Here is a 21,720-nt window from a genome sequence, read left to right on the forward strand (position 1 = left end):
GGAGCTGGGGCATGGTGTGCGTCTTCCCTGGAGCAGGTAGCATGGCGTCTCTCTTGCGTCTGCTCCGGAGAAGAGAGCTGTGGAGTCTGACCTCACTTCCTCTTCCTCCCGGCATTCTGTTCTGTTTACTCCACCCACCTAAGGGTGGGCCTATCCAATGGGCCTAGCAGTTTCTTTATTGCTTAACCAAGGAAATCAACAGATTGATATATGACACTCCCCCATCACTTCCCCTTTTTCTGTTTAAACAAAAAAAAGGAAGGCTTTAACCTTAACATAGCAAAATTACATATAACAAAAGTTATCAAGTAAAAGTTACAATAATCTTTATCATAACTAAGGAAAACTATAACTAACTATTCTTAACTCCATCAAAGACTCCAAAAAGATACAACATTACATAAACAAACAAGAAAGAAGCAACTTTTAAAACTCTAGAAATGACAGAGACATCTCGCTGCCTGGACAGTCACCCAAAGTTCCTCTGTACCGTTGGGGCATCCATCTTCAGCCTTCAGGCCCATGGTATCCAGCAGACATTTCCATAAAGGAGGAAAATTTAAAGTCAGTTCAGTCACTATCTGTTGTGTCCTGCAGAATGTCTCGTAGACTTTCGTGAATCAGGAACCCCGAAAGATCATCTCACCTTAGGCAAGTTCAGTAGTCCTCTCTCTGCGGGTTCTCTGTGTCCAGTTTATGCAACAGTCCAGGCAAGAACAGTTTCTTGCCCAAATGGCTATTAAACTCCAGAAGGATCCTCTTCGATGCCCATCTTCTTCTTGAAGTAGATTGGTGCTGCCAGGAGCAGAGTGTCTCATTGTCATGAAAAGTCCTAAGTTATTGAAACATTAAATGCCATATTCTGCAGTCTTTGAAAGATATGAAGAATGTCTATCTAACTGAAATGTATCTCTATATATCTAGAAAATCTAACTAACATGCCTACAAGCTTGACTATTACTGATGATTATCCACTAATCTATATTTCTTAATTATACATTACATATTTAAATGAAATACACAATCACAATACCTTAATCAAAATCAGAAACACTTATACATATAACAAAATTGACCTTAAAATCCATACCAATGCAAATTATTCATACCTATATCATTTCCCCCTTTAAATGTAAAAGAACATTTATAAACCATATTTGGGAACATGGGCGCAGTTTTTTCTCTCCAAACTGCTTCCTGCTGAATGGGGGCGTCGTTAATTAGGTCTTTCATGGTATAACCTGTGTGCCAGGGTCATCTCAGTTGGCAGTTGAGCAAAGCAATTTTCTGAAGATGTTCACAGCAACCCTTCAGGAGGACGTGGTCCATCATACCAAATCGGAATAGAAGAAATCCATAGAGTCTCATCCTCTGTGAAAACAAAAGAAGAATCTCTTTTCCAAAGTATCATATCCTTAGATCCAAATTCTGAAATCATACCCTCATGATATCCGTACTGGTTCCACTTGGCAGCCCATATAATGAAATGTCTCTCTGTACTTAGCTCCTTCACAGTCAAAAATTTTAGAGAAAACACAATGTACATAATCCAGACTCTCTGTGAATTTTCCATCTTTACGCGGCTTATTTTTATTTATATCTATAACTATCTGTACTCTGTCTCTTTAAAGACTTTACTTTTACATTTTTCTTTTTAAACCATTAACTTTATTCTCTATATTCTTTTTCTTCTCTCTCCCAAGCCTACGTACATTCATCCAAAAGTGTGATTCATTTAGTAGTCTGAATCTGTCCTATTGTGAATCTGCAATTTTTTACTATCCAGGAGCACTTTTGATTTACGCCTTTAAATCACTAGACGCTTAAGAATCTAAGCTGTGACATTCCTAGGTTAACTTTTTGCTTTTTGAGCGTATATCTGTAGACCAGGCTGTCTTTGAACTCTAGGAGATCCGCCTGTCTCTGCCTCCCAGGCATTGGGATTAAAGGTGTTTGCCACTACACCTTGAACTCACAGAGATCTGTTTGTCTCTGCCTTTTAGGCACTGGGATTAAAGGCGTGTGCTACCACACCTTGAAGTCACAGAGGTTTACTTTAAGAATTTTAACTTTTAGTCTGCATATATTTTTAACACACTTTAAATCATTTAGAAATTTTCTCTGTCTTTGAATCTCTCTTTACTGTATATCTCTCTTTTTCTGACCACAAGAGCCTTTAAATTACTGAGCAATATCAGTAGGACTAAAGGCGTGGCTTTGCCGGCTGGATCCTTAGCTTTCCAGCCTCATGGCTGAGGTATTGGCTGTAGCCATGTTTATAGCCACAACTGGCATTTCAAGGTCCCTGCCAGCCAGCAAGCTACAACAGACAATACTCAAGTCCTCGCTCTGTAGCCGGCCCTCCTGCCTCAAACAGTCAGAGTTTGCCCTGGCAGGATGGCCCAGAAAGCCGGCATTTTTAAACAGCGCAGCTTTTTTCCTGCTACGGCTGAAAACCGAAAAGCATGTGTTCAGCTTTTCATCAACACCGTTTAAGTGTTTCGTGGCAGGACCTCTTAATGAGCTGCAGGCTTTGCAGCTAAAGCTGAGTCAGGAAGCCTCTTGGGGCTACCAGGTAGGAGCAGCACTCAGCACTTTAATTCTGAGACTGAGCGTGCAGCACAGAAATTCTTTTCATCCAAGTAACATCCAAATCTGACACACAGAGCACTGCGCAGTCTGAAAACACGTCCCTGTATGGCGGCAGGAATCCGCCATGCTCTTCCGCCTGCCTAAGCCTGATTCTGCCTTCTGCCCAGGAGCAGGCGGGGAGCTCTGAGTCATCGTCAAGGTCTCAGAGCACTCTCCTTCCGATCCCAAGCGGGAACACAAACATAAAGCCAGAGTTTGCACTGGCGGCACAGCCCCAGGAAGCCACGCTTTGAAGTGACACAGCGTTTTTTCTGCTGCTGTTGCCGAATCAGGAAATGTCTCTACAGCACGCCACCAACAAACAGCAAAAATCTGTGTCTCTCTCCCTTATTTTTAAGCCTTCTCAAGTTTTTTGTGGACTCAGTTAGCCCCACATTGGGCGCTATTTGTAGTAATAAGGGGCGGCGGCGGGGCTGCGCCCCCAAACACCCCAGCCGCCTGCCCTGCCCGGCTAGCTTATGCCCCAAAATAATTACACGGACACTGTATTCTTTTAAACACTGCTCTGGCCCATTTCTAATAATCTATGTAGCGCCCCTAGGTGCGCTTACCGGGAAGATTCTAGCCTAAGTCCATCCTGGGTCGGAGCTGGGGCATGGTGTGCGTCTTCCCTGGAGCAGGTAGCATGGCGTCTCTCTTGCGTCTGCTCCGGAGAAGAGAGCTGTGGAGTCTGACCTCACTTCCTCTTCCTCCCGGCATTCTGTTCTGTTTACTCCACCCACCTAAGGGTGGGCCTATCCAATGGGCCTAGCAGTTTCTTTATTGCTTAACCAAGGAAATCAACAGATTGATATATGACACTCCCCCATCAGGAGTAAGAGAGGGGGTTTAGAGGAGGAGAAGTGGTAGGGAATGGAGGAAGCAAAGAGAAAGGGGAGTGAGGTAGTTATATTTTAATGTTAAATTTTTAATTAAAAATAGGGGGAAATGCAGATTCCACACAGATATCCACTAATTTGAGTTAGTCTCTTCAATATTCGTCCCATTCCCTGGTGGAAGATGGCCAGATTAGCACGCTTGGAATTCTGGTGGCTAGAACTCTGTCAAAAAGAGGGAAAATGACACCGTGTCCTGGTATTGGAGTCTCCTTTGTCCCTGACCAAATTCATTTTGAGACTTGTTGCTAAATTACTGAGTGTGGCTGTCTTCTCTGCGAGGAACTGTTAATATGTTAACATGTTATGTTAATATGAAGCATCATGCCTTTGCCGACAGTCACGTTGACAAATCACGGTGACAGCCTGATAAAGGTGATCATAAGGGGGCTGTTGGTATTCTCCTGCGTGGTGGTGGTGGTGGGGGGTGGAGGTGGTCGTCACATGCACACCTGACATTCTTGCTAAGATTCCCTTCTGGGCCCAGCTGTGCATGGTCTTGGATTGTGTTAGAAGACAGGAGAGGTAGAAGGTTGAGTGTGGGGTGAGACTTTTTCATGATGAAGCTGCCGCAAGTCACCCACGCCCCTGCGAGAAATCCGAGTAAATTTCCTGGTTCTAAGTGGGGCTTGGTCTGTTGGTGCACTATCTGCAGTGAAGAAATCTTTTTATGTCTCTGCAGGAAAAGTCCTTCACGGCCTGTGTATTAGTGTTGAGAGGGGCAGGAGTTTCTGAGGAGGTGTATAGGGTCTCCCGAAATCCATTGCATGAAGGGATTTATGCTTTTCCCCCCATTCGTATGGAAGTTCTTGCTTCCCTAGCATTTGGGGTAAACCTCCAGAAAAGTAGGCTACTGTAAGGGAAGCTTGGGTTCCCCACCTTGCTCTTATTTCCCCTCTGGGACACTGGGTCTTTTATACCTACTTATTGCCTTCTGTTTTCCACCCTGCTGCTTTCCACCTTGACTTTCAGAACAACGAGCCCCCCCCCCACTTCTTTTGTTAATTATACAGCTTTAGGCATTTTTGTTCGGATTCTAGCAACAGAAAGTAGACCAAGGCATTTGTTACAATGTATAAAAAATAATCTTCAGAAATCTATGGAAACAATGCTTCTATGAACATAGTAGAGCATATACTTTTGTTGTATGATAAGGCCTCTCTTGGGTATATTCCCAAGAGTGGTATTGCTGGGTCCAGGGGTAAGTTGATCCCGAATTTCCTGAGAAACTGACACACTGCTTTCCAAAGTGGTTGCACAAGTTTGCATTCCCACCAGCAATGGGTGAGTGTACCCCTTTCTCCACAACCTCTCCAGCAAAAGCTATCATTGGTGTTTTTTATTTTAGCCATTCTGACAGGTGTAAGATGGTATCTTACAGTTGTCTTGATTTGCATTTCCCTGATCACTAAGGAAGTTGAGCATGACCTTAAGTGTCTTTTGGCCATTTGAAGTTCTTCTGTTGAGAGTTCTCTGTTCAGCTCAGTGCCCCATTTTATAATTGGGTTGATTAGCCTTTTACGGTCTAGTTTCTTGAGTTCTTTATATATTTTGGAGATTAGACCTTTGTCAGTTGCGGGATTGGTGAAGATCTTCTCCCAGTTGGTGGGTTGCCTTTTTGTCTTAGTGACAGTGTCCTTTGCTTTACAGAAGCTTCTCAGTCTCAGGAGGTCCCATTTATTCAATGAGGCCCTTAATGTCTGCGCTGCTGGGGTTATACGTAGGAAGTGGTCTCCTGTGCCCATGTGTTGTAGAGTACTTCCCACTTTCTCTTCTATCAGGTTCAGTGTGTTCTGACTGATATTGAGGTCTTTAATCCATTTGGACTTGAGTTTTGTGCATGGTGATAGCACATGAATGATATGTTCATAGCAGCATTGTTTGTAATAGCCAGAACATGGAAACAACCTAGATGCCCTTCAGTGGAAGAATGGATGAAGAAAGTATGGAATATATACATATTAGAGTACTACTCAGCAGTAAAAAACAAGGACTTCTTGAATTTTGCATGCAAATGGATGGAAATAGATAACACTATCCTGAGTGAGGTAAGCCAGACCCCAAAAGAGGAACATGGGATGTACTCACTCATATTTGGTTTCTAGCCATAAATAAAGGACACTGAGCCTATAATTAGTGATCCTAGAGAAGCTAAATAAGAAGGAGAACCCAAAGAAAAACATATAGGCATCCTCCTGAATATTAACCTTTATCAGGCAATGAAAGGAGACAGAGACAGAGACCCACATTGGAGCACAGGACTGAAATCTCAAGGTCCAAATCAGGAGCAGAAGGAGAGAGAGCACGAGCAAGGAACTCAGGACCGCGAGGGGTGCACCCACACACTGAGACAATGGGGATGTTCTATTGGGAACTCACCAAGGCCAGCTGGCCTGGGTCTGAAAAAGCCTGGGATAAAACCAGACTCGCTGAACATAGTGGACAATGAGGACTACTGAGAACTCAAGAACAATGGCAATGGGTTTCTGATCCTACTGCACGCACTGGCTTTGTGGGAGCCTAGGCAGTTTGGATGCTCACCTTACTAGACCTGGATGGAGGTGGGTGGTCCTTGGACTTCCCATAGGGCAGGGAACCCTGATCGCTCTTTGGGCTGATGAGGGAGGGAAACTTGATTGGGGGAGGGGGAGGGAAATGGGAGGCGGTGACGGGGAAGAGACAGAAATCTTTAATAAATAAATAAATTAAAAAAAAAAGAAATCTATGGAAAAAGAACATATCTAAATAAGGTCCTTAAGGGTTAATAACATTAAAGATAGGCTATTGTTCCAATATTCTAACATAAAAATATTGATGATAAGATTAAATTCCAATGATCATACCCTAAAGTGCTTGCAAAATTGACAATTTACAGACGAATTGTTCAAATCCTTAGGTGTTGGAGTCCTTCCTAAATAGGGATCTCAGAGGTGGCAGAGAAGCTGTGGCTAGAGGCCATCAACTTATTAGACAAGCAGTGCAATTATAATGCTGGTATAACTAACTGGTCATAGACAGAGATGGAGTAGACAACAAGTTTATTATTAAAAGTCTCACTTGAAAAAAGGCAATTAATTTTTTATCTATTTGCATGTGTCATAGATTGTAAAGGTATGAATTATTGGTGTTACCCCTAACTACTTTGAGAAGATAGTGTAGGAACTGAAGTAGCAGACACTCACTGGGCTAGTCCCCCATTTTCAAATGGAAATATCTGATCTTTCTAGTTGAAAAGAAAGAAAATAAACAAACAGAATGGAAAACAAGTCATAGTAAGTGAGGGCCAATTCTTTCTTGAATCTGTGCCTAAAAACTATAGCATGGGTTTAGAAGTGGCTGCATATTGCTCTAAAAGAGAAAAGAAGTCACAAGAGGAACAGGGCTGAAAGCCTTTTGGAATAATTATCCCCATCTGACCATGAAATTAAATTGTGCTAGAACAGGCTGTTTCTGAACACATCTGCAGCAGAATCTACTTTAGTGGATGGTCGAGGACTCTGGTAAATGGGAAACCCAGAGCATTGTGTGTACAGAACCATGGACCCTCTTTTTTCTTTGTAAAAGCTAAATCACAGAGATGGGTTTAGTTATCATGGTCCTTATATGATTTTTTCTTTTACCATCCAGTATGCAAGGAAAATGAAAAGGTGCTTAAACCTTCCTAAGATGAACTCTTTCACAGAGAGCTCATGTCCCTGGTGCCTGTCTTTGTCATGTGGGGACTTAATGGGAGGCATCTTCTCTTAGGTTGAGAAGCTGGAGTTCTATTTCTGGCTGTGGCTCATCTCTACCAAACTCAGCTTGACCCCTAACTAGCAATTCCTGCAATTTAATTAGCGCCTGGATTCCACATCCTTCACAGCCTCATCCCCAGTGGCTATCTCTCCTCTGATCTGGTCAAGCTGAGTTTCTTTTAGTTCCCCCATGCATGTTCTCTGTATTTGACTAGACCATTTTCTCTGTTTTCCCAAATCCTTCCCCCTTCCTTCACCTAATGACGAAAGTTGATCAAAAAACAAGGTTGCTGTAGCCCATCAGGCTCCTTTCCACATAGTACTGGCATTAGTCACAAGCTTGTATTAGTCACAAGTCATTGCATTTGATGTTTGGTGATAATTATTTTTGCACAATATTTAAAATTTATACCCTCATGACGATTGTGAGGTATTGCATCCAATTTGGGTAAATAAGGTCTGAAAACTGGAGTTGCTAAATGACATACCCTAAGCACAAATTCAGCATCTCCAGTACCAAACCATAGAGCTGTGCATTGTCTAGTCATGGTTATACTTTCTGAGAGATTCTCTATTAGCTGACTTTGTGGTCCATGATACAGAGTGCATTTTTATGAGCAAAAATGGCTATGATAGCCCCGGAGATAAAATTTTATGGGACTACATCATACATGCAGTCCATTAGTGATCAGGTCATTGTTATGAGTCATAGACCTTTCAGGCTAATTTGGAAGAGATGAGAAACTCTCAGCAAAGCTGCTCTGACTGTATCATCTCTAGATTCTCTAGAACATGAACATTTCCGGAAATCCTCACTCCAGGAGCATCAAGCCCCAATCTGCCCAGGTCAGTGTTCTTGCTCTGGGGCCACACTCCTTCACGAGTGAAAAGCCTTAAGTCTATGCTGCCCAGCATGGTGGCAGATTGTGTGTGGCCACTTAAAGACTCAACATGGCATGGTGGGAGTAGAATTTTACTTCCACTGTGCTATATATGAACATCTGGGGCTAGATCTTCTCCTTGGCTCCCTGTCTTTATTAGCTGATTAGAATTTGACCACCTCTTCACTTCGTACTTTTTCTGATCTTATTCCTTACCAAAATGAAAATATTTTAAATTTTATTAACTTTAAGTATTTAATAATCACCTTTTGTTATTCCTGACATTATAAGTATAGTCCTGTCCCTGTTAGTGAAACATTGATGAGAAAGTGGGAGAAGATTTTGGACCCCATCTCATCACAATTATTCTTAAAGTGTGATCTTAGCCTCGTTGGTGTCAACCATTCCTTGCCCATTTTCTCCTCTTACAATATCATTGACCTCTGGAAGTCTTATTCTTCTGGAAGTTCTTGAGTGAAGGTGGTATCATCCTTGTTGTATGGGAGGTCACTATGCTGTCTTGACTTTTGTCTTGTAGGCTCTCAGGAGAAAACATTTCTTTACCCCACACTGGTGAATGCCACGTGGAAGACAGCCCAGCATCTCTCCCCTCTTTTCAGAAATGTCCACACACGAATGCCACTCTACCACCTCTTTCAATGATACATTGAACTCTTTGGTTACTGGTTCATAGATGTCCTTTTATTCCGAAATTCTTCACTGTCCAACATTTTTATCACTATTGCCGTAAATTGTTTTATATGGCTGTAGCAGGATACCCGAGACTGAGAAATTTATAAAGAATAGGCAAAACCCATGGGTTGACTCTATAACAAGAGCATCTTTGTGACAGTAGAACCACACCTCCCTCCTTCAAAGTTTCTACCTCATTCAATACCATTCCAGAGGAGATCACATGAATTTAGAGAAAAAAAAAGCCATATCCAAACTGTGGTCATACTCGATTTATTTCATCTTGCAATTTATGCCACTCTACTTGAGCTAGCTATCCCCAAACTAGACAGAAAAGTCTACTCAAGAAATCCGGATGCTACATGTATCCCATTCTCTGATTCAGATCTTCTATAAGCAACACCCTCATTGTTATTCAAGCATAGTTCCTGATACTTTTGTTTGACTCGAAGGGCTTCCCAGAACTCATTGTTCAGTTTCCGTCTCCATATCTTACCCCTCCTTTGCAGCCTAGAGTCTGCTCTCCATCATTTAAGTTGTTCATTGACTGATGGTTTCAATTCCTTCCCTTTGTTGAGCCCTGCCTTTCACTTGGCTGACCTCCAGCCCAAAGCAATTGATTTGCCTTGTTCCCTCTTACAGAGCTATAATGTACTGCTGGAAAACCGATCCCATCAACTGTGGGTGGCCACAAACCTGTGGCTACTTAAGTTCCCAGACGATCAAAACTGCTAGTACTGCTGGTTTCCCCGGTCTCCAGTTCTTTTCTCCAGCAAGTCTCTCTCCTGGAGGATCTCCTCTTGCTCAGTTTCCCAGTAGCTGTGAGATCATGGTGACTCATGATGACTAACTCAGTCCCTCGGGTTCAAATCCCTCTCCTTAGGCACCCCCATTTTCCCCATATACCCTTCAAAAATATATCTGCTTGGTTTGAATGAGAAACGTCCCCCAGAAGCTCATGGATTTGGACATTTGGTCACCATTGGGTGGTGGAGAGAGTATGAAACTTTTAAAATATGGAAACTTACTGCAGGAAGTATGTCACTAGGGATGGGCTTTGAGAGTGGATAGGCACACCCCCACTTCCGGTTTGTTCTTTCTGCTCTTTGCATGTGCCACTGAGCTACAGCCTTTCAGCTTCCCGTTCCTGTTTCTATGTCTGCCAACCATGGGAAACTTTTACCCGTTAGGAAACTTAAGCAAAAATAAACACTTTCATCTCAAAGTTTCTTTTGGCTATCGTCTTTGATCACAGCAGCAGAAAAGTAACAGATACAATGTCCACAACTGTTTCCAGTCTCTTCTGCCACCAAATGCTTCCTGTGTGTTCCCAGGCTTAGTAGATTATGAATCTGACTGTTTGCTCATGGGGTTATTCCTGAAGTCACAAGGGTCACCTCTATTCATTACTCATTGTCCCTCTAATTTCCTCCTACATTCTCCCCAGTGTGCTCCATCTTTCTGTCCTAACCAGGTCAGTCCACATTTATTTAATCTGAACTCTGGTGTCATTAGCTGTACCCTCTCATTTCTAGGTACTGAACTATCTTTAAGGCATTTGCTTCTTAGAAACAAAAACTACCGTATCCATAACTGATGTTCCTTAGTGATTCCCTTCCCTTTCAGGATCAAGCTTACGTTCTGATCACGTTGGCCTCTGGAGGAGGTAACTCTCAGTCTCAAGGCTTGAACCTCACTGTGTCCTTTACCTCCTTAAATGACAATCAGGGCACACTCAGCCTCCATCACCTCCTCATTTGTGACAAGGCTATTTTTCTTTCTTTGTCTTGTGCTGTTCATGATGCCAGGAGTATTTTTATCCTCTATTTTTTTCCCAGTGGGTACTTATTAGCACCTACTTATTAAAATTAGCAGAGCCAGACAAATCTGTTTTGAGAATCATTCTGTAAAATCACTGACTGGTGCTTTCCAAAATGTCAGGAATGAAAGACAGGGAGAGAAGCCTGTTTTAGATGGAAGAAATGTGAGGACTGAATGCAGTAAGTGGGTATAGGCTGGACAGCATCCTACAGAAGCGAAGATGCTGCAGGAGTTGTGTGACTGAGGAACACAGAATGACAGGTGGGGCAGATCACGATGGACTTGGATCAGTGTTAATTTCTTGGAATCCTGTCACATTGGAGCACAGCACTTTTCCTTAGAATACCCACCAAGTATTAAAGGATTAAGGTTCATGACATCTCAAATCTATGGCATGGCAAAATAAATTTTATGTACATGAATGTGTGTGTATATACAGTTATATGATGCTAAATATGTTTATACTATGTTAATGTATACATATATGTGAATACATAAATATGAAGGGAGTGTGAGAGCCGGAGCAAGAACAAAGAAGAGAGAAAAAGAGTAATAACCAGGGTTAATTTTGTCGAATTTTGGGGAAAAGACATAAGAGATCCATCTATTCTGGTGACTTTTCTATGGGACTAAAATCATTTTTATAAAAATTAAAAGAGGAGTTCTAGGATTCTTTGACTCCAGCGTTGTAATGTTGGCTGAGTAGATGTGAGGGATTCTGTTCTCAGCATTATTTTTAGCATATACGTGCTAACATTGAAGGTGCTATAGAATTCCTACAGTATAAATATTTTATTGAAAGAGTTTCTGGGTGATGCACTTCCATCAGCACTTCTTGACCCTGGGAAGAAACACTACGCTGAGCAGAGGGTGGGCCTCGGCACTTGTGTTAGTTGTCCAAGGTTCCATCCCTAGCACCATCAACAGAATTATGATAAAGAATAACTTTGAATAAGTCACAAGATAGACTCCAGAAATGTTGGAGCTCCAGATGACTATCTATTCTGAGATGCGGCCTTTGGTGTCTTTTTCTCTCTCAATGCTCTGCTTCCACCCCTCACCGCAGGACCGGTGTGGTGAACATACGAACAAATCGTGACTGCACACTCATGAGTTCCAAATTGTGCTCTAAAAACAAAGCAGAAACCTAATGTGGGGGAAAGGATTGAATATTTCTGTTCTCTGAAAAGAGCCGTTTTGTATTTTGTTTTCTATTAAATTCATTTAGTTTAAGAAATGCTTCTGGATAAAAGCCAGAAAATTATGCTATAAACATGAAGATAAAGAAAAGAAAGCTTGTACCCAAGAGGTCTGGCTGGAGATGTCTGAGGGATAAAAATCATCCAGACAAAGCCCTCTTGAGAGATGTCTTAGATTATTTGATTGCCCATATATCTAAAGAGGCTGATCTTGCATTTTTTTTAAGAGAAAGAACTATCCACAAAATTTTAAAGTTTGAAAAGTCTTGACAATTCTCCAGTTCTCCTTTCTTTATTTTCATCAGTTTCTCAGTAAAATGGCAATCCTAGTCTTTTCTCTATAAGGACATGATTCTGTAATTCACAACTACATTACATAATCCTCTATGCTAAATCTCAAAGTCCTAAATCCAGAGTTCTCTATAGCAGCAGTGTGTTGTTGTAGAGGCTTTAAGGGCAAGAGTCTTCCTGGTCCAACCTTGGCTAAGTATCAGGCGCAGACTGATTTTTAACAAATACGTTGTGTAGCTCTACATCATGGCATTCCATCTTGCCTTAACTGAATATGTTATTCTCCCTAAAAATTGATTGCAAATGTTAGTTTAATGTTGGACTTGTCTTCATTTGTAAAATTGGAGTCTATACTGCTTTTTCATTAGATTTGTTGTTTTTACAGTCCCTATTATGTTTCACAGAACTCAGAGCCTTTTTTTCTCTTGCCTTGATTAGAATATTGCAGTAATCCTGCCACTAGTCTGAGACCATTCCAAACTCCAATCCAAGACAGGAGGAGCTTTTCGAAGCACCAATATGTACCTCAATCCAGAAGATGCTTCAAAAGACATTTTCTCTTTCTTCCCTCACAGATGAGGAAATTGATAGCCTAGAAATTGATAGCATAGCTCAGGGGCATATAACTAAAAGTTGAAGGATGGAAAACTCAGAATTATTAGTGGAACAATTCCATTGTTATTTTTATGTATCCTTGTGTTCTTTCTTTCTTTTAAAATATTAACTTTAATTTTTAATTATGTGTTTATATGTGCACATGAGATGAAGGTCCCCACTGGAGACCAAAGATGACAAATTCTTTTGGAGCTGGAGTTAGGGCCAATTATGAGTCACCTGACACTTGTGCTGGGAGCCTAACTCAGGTTCTTTGCAAAAACAGAATGCAGTCGTAACCTCTAGCCATCTCTCCAATATAAGCCGTGTTCTTTCTTTAAGTATCTCCCACCTGTCTCCATAAACAGGTATTTGACACCAAGCAAAAGCTGCAGTGAGTGTGAGAATTGCTGGCTCCCTTTCAGTTTTCTTCTTAATATTTTCCCAGTTTTGGGGTCTCCAATGATATTATATAGTGTTAGGGAATTTCTAATTAAAGGTGTAGTATATATCTCCTGATCATATCACGACATAGAGTTTAGTAGTTTCAGTCAAGTAAGAGTCACTGTTGTCCATTAATTCTCTAAATTTTCAAAGGAAGTGGGTTCCATCAATGGCCTTTTAGGTTTCAACTTCATTTGTTTCCTCCACAAGGAAAATAACATCCAGGCATTGGAAAGGATATGAAAGTCTGTGATCTCTGAAATGAGTTGTTTAGGGTTTTAACAAGTAATTATGGCCAAGCCATTAGGTTCTGCCCAATAACTTACCTACACTTCCCTGCTCATAGTGGGAAGGCAGTTTAGCTGTTCCAGTGGATGTTAAAAGACACTTCTGGTAGTGGAGAGGGTGCCGAACTGGCTTTCCCCTGTCATCAGATTGATGACCACTTTAATTGTTATCATTGAACCTTCATCCAGCAACTGATGGAAGCAGATGCAGAGATTCACAGCTAACTCCTGGGCCAAGCTCCAGGAGTCCAGTCGAAGAGAGGGAGGATGGATTACGTGAGCAAAGGGGTCAAGATCATGATAGGGAAACCCATAGAAACAGCTGCCCGAGCTATTGGGAGCTCACTGAGTCTGGACTGACAGCTGGGGAACTTGCATTGGATCGAACTATATCCTCTGAATGTGGGTGACAGTTCTGTGACTTGGGCAGTCTGTGGGGACACTGGCAATGGGACCAGGATTTATCGCTAGTGTATGAACTGGCTTTTTGGAACCCATTCCCTATGGAGGGTTACTTTGCTCAGCCTTGATACAGGGGAGGAGGGGCTTGATCCTGCCTCCACTTGATATGCCAGACTTTGTTCACTTTCCAGAGGAGGGAGGCCTTACCCTTTCTGAGGAGTAAATGGAGGGTTGGGTTGGGGAAGAGGGGAGAGTGGAAGGAGGTGAGGGAGAGGGAACTGTATTGGTAAGTAAAATTAAAAACACTTTTAAATAAAAAAGACATTTCTGCAGAAAAGAGAAGAAACAATAACTGGCCCCTAATTTTATACTATCCCCACAGATTGTACCCCAGCAGATGGTATAATCATTAAGTAGTCAATGTATAGAGAATAAGATACTTTCCAGTGCTCAACTCTGTACTACACCCGACCTCAGAGATCATCATGGAAGAGGGGCAAACCTTTGTCAGAGCCAGAGGGAGTGGATATCCACAGGGGGAAACTATTGTTGGATAGGACAGAGTTGATGCATGCATGAACTTATAAAATCTATGACTATATGCACAAGATCTATACAAGATGAAGACAGCTGAAATCCCAACGTAAAAGGAGGGGCTCCCGATGCTCCACCCCTAGCTGAAGAGCTATTGGGAATTGATGGCTACTGGAGGGGAGGAGGGACGTTTTCTTCAGGGATGTGAGTCCTGAGAGATTACCAATGTTCCAGTGGATAGTCCTACACCCATAAACACACATGCTATGCTCCGTGGAGCTGGTGTGTTTTTAAAAAGGGAGATAAGATGTGGAAAGGAAATCATAGTGGGGAGGGGGGATAGGAAAGGGATTAGAAGGGAAGGACTAGATGTAGATTTGACCAAAGAATTCTATTTATTTATGAAATTCTCAGCAAAATATAATAAAGAATGAGAACAGGTGTCATGATGAAAAGAAAAGGAATGAAGTTTGACACCTGGATGTCATGAACCACATGAGAACCTCCCGTAACTCACTCACATGGACTATAATTTGAAAATCCTATAATTGTTTAAAAAAACAAATTTGTCATTTAAACTACGATTTTGAGGATAACTTTAGATCATGTATGGCAATCCTTCCAGTATTACTCTTTTTGCTCCAGGATTGCTTTGGCTATCTGGGGTCTTTTGTGATTCCATATCAATTTCAAGATATTTGTCTTTCCTGTTTCTGTGAAGAAACCTTTGTGGTTCAGAACCTTTCTGGTTCATTTTGTAACACTGCTGTTACCTTATTATAAAACTAGGGCAAGATAGAACACACAGAAATCAAATTACAGGTCAATATGCATTTTAAATATAGACTCAAATTCTTTAGCAAAATATTGACAAGTAGAAATAAGTAGCACAGAAAATGCATCATAATCACTAGAGATTATTCTAGAGAGGTAAGATTGTTTTATATTTGAATATTAATATAATCAGTTTAATAGTCTAAGGATAGGGAATCATAAAATCATATCAACTGCATGAGAAAAATAATCTGTAAAAACCAACATCAATGCTTAATAGGGAAGGAAAAGACAGCAACATTAGAGTAGAAGACACTTCTGCAACTTGATCTGAGCATCTACAAACCTATCTACTGGGTCCCTATTTGTAGGCAACACATGCGTTTTCTAAGTGAAATGTCTCACTGAACCTAAAATGAATACTAAAACACAATCTTTCTTGCGTTCTGTGGTCAGTTCTCCTGGCTGCAGAGCAGAGGGAAGTAGTGTTCCCACTGGGCAACAATGAATACCGGATGCTGAATCCAGCCTCTCACAACCATTCACATGGGGCGAAGCACCTAGGTGTGTATCAATGATGACAACCTGAAAGCCTTTAGGTCTTCAGGGTCCTAGTAAGAACAGTGTTCTCAGCAACGTGGGAGGCTGACGACTGCATGGCATTAGAAGACATGCATGGTAAAGATGGCAATTTCCCCCAAATCGACATAGGGGTTTAAACATGTCTGCAGCTATCCTTGCGAAACTGTTTGTGGCTGAGACGGGATCACCCTAACATTTAGAAGGACAGGCAAAGGAAGGAGACTAGCTGGACACTGTTCTAACAGAGAACAGCTGTTCCAGTCTGCTGACTCGGTTCCTCGGCTTAGCATTAGTAATCATTTGGTTACCACTAGAAAGAGTCATTGGCGGTGCAGCACACGGAACCATACACTTAGGCCCGGTGAGTACTGAGAAAAGAAACAAAGGAAATGCAGCAAAGTAAAACCCACTCCAGCCCGTACATCACATTTCAACATTTACAAACAAACCCATTTGAAGTGCACCTGAGTTTTGAATGTGAACACGATGTTCTCAAAATTGTAATGAACAAAGGAGATTTTTTTTCTTGGATTTAGAAGTAGGCAAACGTTGGTTCTTAAATTTGATACCAAAGATGTGAATCACAAAGGAATATTAATGAAGTAATTTGCATAAAACTACAAATTTTACTCTTCAAAGAACCCACAATGTAGGAGACTAGTTATGATGAGCTGTTGGGTGGCTTAGCAATACTGACTAAGTCTGATCATCCTAGTTCTGTTCCCAGGGTCCACACAGTGGACCAAACTGATTTCTTCAAGCTGTCATCTCATCTCCACCAGCACGCAGTGAAGGTCAAATCAATCAATGAATATAAAATCTAAAATAAAGTATTTACAAACTAAATATCTGGCTAAGGACTAATATCTAGAATATACATAATAAAAATAATATAGATAGAATTAGCAAAAATGAAAAGACTTTCAACCTGTATGGATATAAAAATGCCAAATAAGTATGAGAAAAGGTGTCCCTCACCATTAAGCTGTTAGAGAAACATAAACCAAACTCACTTGGCCGTAGAAAGATCAGATTGCTGGCACGCACCGCGACTTGGCTGGATCTCCAGATAACTATGTCCGGTGAAAAGAAATAGATCAAGTCTCAAAAGTTATAAGCTATGTGCCTTTATTTGTACACTGAGCCTGTGGTGTGCACATGCATACATGCTCACCTGCATGCACAAGAGCCTGTGGGTGTGAATGCATGTGTGTGCACTGCTTGTGGCCGCCAAAGGCTGGTAAGGGCTATCTCCCTCAATGTCTGTCCACATTCTGTTTTGGGCCAAGGTATCTCACTGATATGGAACTCACCAGTTTGGCTGGACCAACTGCCCAGTCAGCCCCAGTGATCTTCCTGTGTCTGCCTTCACAAGTTTGAATTCCAGGCATATGGCAAGCATGCAGCTCTTTTTTTTTTTGTTCCTAAATTTTATTTATGAATTAATACAAAACATTTCAGACCAATGCGTCGTAATCCTTTTCCTCCTCTTCATCCTGGTTAAACTGGAAGTGACGCAGCTCATAGCTCTCTTTGCTGTTGGCAACAACACGCAACCAGTCTCGGAGATTGTTCTTCTTCAGATATTTTTTGGTGAGATATTTCAAATACCTTTTGGAGAAAGGCACCTCGGCAGTGATAGTGATCTTGCTCTTGCTCCGTTCGATGGTCACAACCCCTCCGCCGAGATTCCCAGCTTTGCCGTTCATCTTGATTCTCTCCTGGAGGAACTGCTCGAAATTAGCAGCTTCCATGATCCCATCTTCTACAGGATGAGTGCAATCAAGGGTGAACTTCAAAACCTGCTTCCTTTTTTTTTTGCCCCTCTTCCCACAAGCTTTTTCACGGGCGCCATGGTGGCAAAGGAGGCAGAAAAAAAAAAGCTTGCAGCTCTTTATACAATTGTTGGGGATAGATGGGAATAGGAACTCAGTTTCTTATGTTTGAGCAGCAAGTGCTTTACAGGCAGAGCCATGTCTCCTGCGATTTAATGTGTTTTGCGTGAAGAATGGATTAGTTGCTGCCACAATTAAAACTGTGAGTGACAAGTGGGGACTGAGAGTGGCTGCAAAGGACCACGAGGACTCTCCTGTTCAGATATCATAATCAAGCTTTTCAAGATTTGACCACTGGGACCAACAGAATCAAAGGAATGAGAATTTCTCGCTACTATTTCTTACAGCGGCACGTCAATTTGCAACTTTCTTCAAATGAAAAGTGGAGTTAAAAATACAATAGACAAAAACGGTGCAGTTGGAGGAACCAAGGGATGTCTACTTTAAGAGATTTTGCTCTATATTCAGCTTAAATTTTCTCCAACTATAAAATTCATTATTATTTGGCACAACGTGAGGGTGAGGCTGAAATTACTTTTACAAGTGAATTAAAATATCTGGTTTCATTCCAGAGAGCACCTTCAGGAGCCATTATAGAAGCGCTACTTTGGAAAATTTTGAGCATAAAGTTCTTAAGTGAATTAAATGAATTTTACATCCCTTCCTTTTCTTGGCAACAAGTTTGGCTATTATTTTTTAATTAACTGCAAAACAGCAATGCCTACAATTAAGTCACCAGGCATTGAGTTCTTCACATACGGCAGAGCTCTTTCCCTCCCTCAGCCCTTGCAAGCTGAATTGCAGCCTTTGTGTGGGGCTGAATGCCGAGCATTCCCTTGGAGAGGACACAGTGCTTGGAGAACAGACAGCGATTCCCCTTCATCTTCTTGGATATACAAGAAGAAAGAGCAACTGTGGGGGTGCTCTTTGCTCTGTGCAGTGAGATTCCTTGGGTTCGAACAGTATGGCAGAATGCTCTCCAGTTTTCTAGCTTGGTTTGGAGGTGGGAAGCCTTTGGGGAGAGCAAAGATGATAAGGGAAGAAAGCCCCAGCAGGTCATTGTCCAGAGCTACCAAGGGATGCCACAGCTGGCCAGCACGGAGGCCTCTGGGGAGCATAGGGCCCAGCTGGAGGTCCCGTTTCCTTTGTTTGTTGCCTAGAATCCCAGGGCTTTCTCAGGAGTCGAGGGATCTTGGGTGTGAGGTTGCTGAAGCCTGCATGCACTTCAGAAGGAGTCCACAGATTGGAGGTCCCTAGCACTGTAGTACACCCAGATCTAAAGCATTTCCAAGTCTGACCTTGAACTTCATACCCCGCAGCACCTGATCAACTAAACGTGCAGATTGAGCTCCCACATCTGCCTTTCTAATCTGCTTCTCTATATTTCAATTTATTTTTTGTTAAAAGTAATGGGCTTTTTTTTTTATATATATTTTACAATGTCTAAATTTTTCTGTGTCATTAGAGAGGCCCATCTCTGCTTCATCTGGATAAATCTGGTGGCCAGGTATCTTTACTAGCTTTGCTGGTTTGTTCTCTTCGGGCTCACTGTAGGCTCTCCCAGTAAGACACAACCTCTAGGTTACCCTTGGAGCAAAGCCTTAGGTGGACTCCTGCTTTTGACACTTAGAGTAGAAAAATAAGAGCATGGACCCTTCTGCTGTTGGGTAGCAGCCTTGGAGATGAAGCAGGCAAGGGTGATTAGTTTGAACTGTCCACTTGGCTGAATGATTGGGGGATGGGCCTTTAGACGGGAGTGTGGCTATTCCCTTGGTCCGGTTAATGGATGTAGGAAGACCCATCTTAGTTGTGGGTGGGGCTCTTCCCTGGGCAGGGGCTCTTGAACTCTATGAAATGGAGAACGTGAGCTGAGGAGCAGCAGACGTGTATTGCTCTCTGTCCCTAACTGTGTACATAATATGACCAGCACTTTCAAGCTTCTGCTCCCCTGACTGCCCTTCCATTCTGAGCTGAAATTAACCCTTTATACTGGTTCTTTTATCATGGCTTTCTAACACAGGAACAGGAGCACCTACTGAGAGACGTGTTCCAGGGCTCTCGACTGACCCACTTCCTGTCTCTATGAACTCCATGTTTGCTTTCATAGGCAATTCTACTCTCCCTGTCTCCAAGCACTCTAAGACACTCTTGGTGGGGATGACTGCTCTCTCCTATTCTGTCCTTTCACCTTTCAGAATCATCCATTTCACAGTTGCTGCCTAAGGTGCAGAGCCTGGGGATAATCGGACAACATTGGTAGGGATTCATTCTCATAGAAACAAACACCATAGCTCTTCCTGACCTAGGTGAGCAGGGCTCTCTGCAGCACCTGTTGGAGGCACAGAGTCAGCAGTAATTCAGGAATTTCTAGAGCCTCTATTAATTCCACCAGAAGATAAGTGTCCAGACTTGTCATTGTCCAAATAAAGATGTGCTTGCCTTGTATGAGAGAGGGGCTGAATTCAAACCCTCATACTGCTGTGAAGGACAGTGAGGACTAACCATGGCCCCATAGATGTCCTATATGCAGTGACTTGCTCTTAAGAATGGAACGGGGCTAAAGGGTTGTTATGAGTCTCATCTGACACCACTGCACCACATGACCAGGTCACAAAAATTGCTGCTAATCCCACTGGTCATGGTTTGGGAGAAGCTAACTGAAATGCTCTGAAGATATTTAAGCAGCCATATAGCAAAGAGGTCAATAGTGTTCGGAGAGATGAGCTCTGTCAATAGCCTTCTAAGTGAAGTCGTCAAGAAATGGATTCTGTAATTCAGTCAAGACTTTGAATGGTTGTAGTCCTAGGTTCTCAGCAATCTCGCGGCTCTTTCAGCCAGAAACCACTCTGCTATGCTAATTTTGAATTTCTGAGCAATGGAAATTAGGATAAAAGAAATATTTGTTTTAAAAACCATACCAGCCGATTATCAAAGTTTAAGATAATGTTTATAGATGCTGATGAGATGTCATATTATAAAAGTTAGCATATTTATAGGCATGATTCCTGTACTTTTTCTCTTATCTTGTCATGACTAAAATCTCTATATATCTTATGAGAGAAGTCAGGGATAGATTATTCTCCAGTCATCAATATGAGATGGAAAAAAAAAAAGGAGTATATGTTTGCACCTAGAAGGTGCTTGTATTCAGCTTCTGTTCCCAGCCAGTCTTCACTGAGGAATAACAGTGGGGTTGGTAGGGAGGAGATTCAGCCCCAAAGAGGCACCATTTGGATTTATCACATGACAAACTGATAGAGGCAACCCTTGGTGTTGTCCCGTTTCTCTTTCTTAGTAATGTCTCAGTATGACCAGCTGTGAAGTAGGCTGGCCTTACTCCTGACCCAAGGCCGATAAGCAGGAGTTGTGTGCAAACTTTAAGTACAGCACCTACAAATACATAAATCACACACACACACACACACACACACACACACACACACACACACACACACGCATGTTCCAATCGCAGAAATGTGTCTTGCTAATTATAAGTCTACTAGAGCTTAATTATGAAAAAGAAGGGTCTGCAATGTCTTTTAACTAGAGGAAAATATAGGTGACGTTTCTGCTCCAGGAACGTACATGACGTCTGCTCCCTGACTGTTGGGGTGGTGGCTTAGATTCCAGAGCTCATTTACTAGATACTTTTAATCAAAGTCACAGCTAACATATGCACAGCCCTTTACAGTTTGTAAAGCACTTTCACACACACTAGGGGGTTTGTCATCCGCCTTGCAGACTTGTAAGGAAATGTTGACTTGTAAAGTTGACAGACAGGATTCTGGGTTTAGAACAGCTTCTGCCTCAGCACAGTGGGTGGCAGACCTGATACTCCAAAGGGGGCCTTGAACTCTGTGAATTCTGAGGTCTTCTCTAGGTCTCCCAACTGTCGGGCAGGTGAAGCTCTCAGCCACACACTGAGTTTGTAAAGGCAACACAAGTCATTATCATGAGCATTAAAGGAACAGAAGCGGTGCCATGGCGCTAGCCTCTTTCACTAGAGTGGAGCCAGCAGCTTCACAGAGCTGGTGGTAGAAAGCTGCTGGCCCTGCCCACCTCCTGGGGAGAATCATTTAGTCAAGGAAGAGCCAAAAGGAGCTCCAAAGTTCCTCAGCCAGA

General features: G+C 42.1%; 1 protein-coding gene and 1 pseudogene across 5 annotated transcripts in view; both read right to left on the minus strand.

The window, feature by feature from the left end:
* Xkr4 (XK related 4) overlaps positions 1-21,720 on the minus strand; it is a 333,993-nt gene that overhangs the window by 168,396 nt on the left and 143,877 nt on the right. The gene's annotated exons all lie outside the window — the stretch shown is intronic.
* Positions 17,221-17,618, minus strand: LOC142846692 (large ribosomal subunit protein eL22 pseudogene; annotated as a pseudogene).

The sequence above is a fragment of the Microtus pennsylvanicus genome, chromosome 3 (genome assembly GCF_037038515.1).
Source record: "Microtus pennsylvanicus isolate mMicPen1 chromosome 3, mMicPen1.hap1, whole genome shotgun sequence".
Taxonomy (NCBI): domain Eukaryota; kingdom Metazoa; phylum Chordata; class Mammalia; order Rodentia; family Cricetidae; genus Microtus; species Microtus pennsylvanicus.